This window comes from Palaemon carinicauda, chromosome 21 (assembly GCF_036898095.1).
Source record: "Palaemon carinicauda isolate YSFRI2023 chromosome 21, ASM3689809v2, whole genome shotgun sequence".
Classification (NCBI taxonomy): domain Eukaryota; kingdom Metazoa; phylum Arthropoda; class Malacostraca; order Decapoda; family Palaemonidae; genus Palaemon; species Palaemon carinicauda.
In genome coordinates, this window is record NC_090745.1 from 54,900,613 (window position 1) to 54,903,112 (window position 2,500).

The 2,500-nt window shown below is 47.6% G+C and overlaps 1 protein-coding gene across 2 annotated transcripts in view; it reads right to left on the reverse strand.

Annotated features, from left to right (window-relative positions):
- The window catches only part of LOC137615280 (diacylglycerol kinase delta-like), a 359,466-nt gene that overhangs the window by 69,360 nt on the left and 287,606 nt on the right, over positions 1 to 2,500 (reverse strand). Inside the window, exon 7 of one of the 2 annotated variants that reach the window (XR_011039202.1) lies at positions 241 to 536. The exons of the other annotated variant lie outside the window; for it this stretch is intronic. The gene's annotated coding sequence lies outside the window, so the exon portion shown is untranslated. The remainder of the gene's footprint in view (positions 1 to 240; positions 537 to 2,500) is intronic. 2 annotated transcript variants of the gene reach the window in all.

The window sequence follows — 2,500 nt, forward strand, 5'->3', positions numbered from 1 at the left end:
AACCTAGGAATTTAAACACTACAAATGGGAAACAACACTGTCACAGGGTGAATTAATTAAGGCTAGGAGCAAACGGCACACATGGTTGGGACATAAGGAATAGGATAAAAAGGTTCAGTGGTTATGATCTTTCTTTAAAGGATAAAAGGAAAAATTGGGATGTGATAAAGAAGGGATGTGATAAAGAAGGGTTGGAAGGTTGGGTAAGGATGATAACGATCTCAAAATCAGACACCTTACCTTAGTAAAATGGACTCTGGTTCCTCCCTTGTTGACGATATGTCAGGTCCAGCTTCCCTGATGTCTTGAGGGCGGAGAGGTGATGTTTTTCTCACGGAGGTTTGTTAGCAAAGAAGGCAACCCAGTTGTCCCTGGGTCGAATTAACCCGACTTGCCCCCAATTGGGGGGGTAGGGGGAAATTGGCCTGACCGCTGTCCTATTGGTCAGGCTTTGTCACGTGTCCCGACACCCCCCTCAATCTCACCTTCCTCTTTCTCCTGGGATATCGACGTCGCCACATGGTTCGTAAAGATGTCTGTTAATGAGACTTCAAGGGAGTAGACTGGTATAGGATGGTTGGGGAGGGGGCGTGGTAAGACTCTGGGTAGGGTCCCAAAACTTGTGGCGTCGAGTGGTCCATGCTGGCGGGGTCTTTTGTTTGGAAAAAGTGGCGTAATGTCCCTCATGAATAACAGTCCCCCCCCCCATTTATCAGAGATTTTGTCCTATTACAGGACAAAAACTCTGCAAGCAAGGTCTGAAGCCACAAGCCCTAATGACCTCTCCCTCAGTGAGTCTCACCACGATAATGAATTAATATCTAAGCTGCAACTAGGGTCATACTTTTACTTTATTTTGATAACATATTAGAGCTTTAACTGCCACATAAAGTAAGCAGGCCAACTGAGGGGCAACAACAAAAAATGGGAAAATGCTAAAATAGTTAAAGTTAAGTGACCTAGTGCCGTGGGACACATGAAAATTAAAGCAAATTAACAGATTACAACATGCAATTGATACAATGAATCAATAAAAATAAATCAAATGCAAATACTGAGGCCAAAATGGCTCATCAAGTTTATCTACCTGGGGAAACACCAAGGCCTTATTAATATTTTTCTATACAACCTAAATTAACCTACTGACTATGGCTACGTTATGGACATGGCACTGTGCATTGGGCATTAATGCCGGGAGAACACATCTCTCTCATCTGAGTTGTTTACACACTCGACCTTCCAGTTGTAGTTCTGGAGGTCTATGCCCCACCTCATAAGCCCTTTATTCCTATTACGTAGCTCAGTCAAGTAGGTTAGAGGGTTATGGTGCGTTAGGAATGTCCGTGGGAACTCATGGCTTGAATGATAGGCACTGGCACATCTAGTTGTCACAGCTTCGAGGCAGCGCGTGGAACATTCGATCATTGTTAGTCAAAGACAATTTCCACGCTTACTCCGGGTCAGGGAACCTACATACTCCACCAACACAGAAAAAAGGAATACCTGCGGATGGAACGAGTTGGAGAGGAACCCTCGGCACTACCTGGTTTGGGTTACCAGCAACTTGGCACGGATTGCAGGAGGTTACGGAAGCTTTAACACTCTTCTGCAAGCCTGGCCAGAAGAAATGAGACCGGAGCAGTTGGGTTGTGCTCTTCACCCCAGAGTACCCTCCCAGTCTCTCATGGTCCATTTGTAGCACCAACAAGTGGGAATTACAGGGGACAACTACAGGCTGGCACAGGGCCTCAGCAGGATAGTGAAGGCCTTGGGTGATTCTGCAGGAAGTTCTTCTTTGAGAGAGTAATAATTTCTGCTTCGGCCGAATAGGCAGTTTCCCTGTAGTTTTCAGCGTCCGACAGCTAAAATCTGATGGGCTCTGTTTGGCTCCTTGGGGCCCCTGAAATGATGGGTGCTTCCCCTTTGTCCTCCTCTGAGACCTCTGGTCTGGTGTTAAGCATCATTGCTTTAGCTGGGGAGCACTCTCGGGTTCGGGGCTTAGACTCATTGCTGGAAAAGGAAGACTCTTGGGCCTCCTCACTTAGCCAAGATACCTCACCAAGGTCAATGTTACTTAACCAGTAGTCATCTTCCCTGGCAGGTGGCGTCCTCAAAGTTTTGGGCTCCGGCTTGTCAACCTGCATGCACCTGAGGGGAACCCGCTGTACGTCTCTCAGGAGGCCTTGACCCAAGGTTGAGTTGTAGACCTCTTGTGCGAGATCACTCACTGCCCCCAGTCCGCACTTCTTGCTGAGCTGGGACGTGGTTACCTTCAGTTCCACTGTAGGGAGTTCCGTGGTGACTCCAATGCACTGGACCTCCCTGCAGTAGTCCTGCTGGACTTTGGCACCATTGGGTTGAGAGGGCGAGTTATTGAGCTGGGCTAATCGAATGCCCATTTCCCGCTTCTTCAATTCATATGCTCTCTCTCTTTCATACCGCACCCGTTCTTGCTCCGTTCTTCTCCGAACATTGGCTTCATCCGTGAGATCCTGCACAA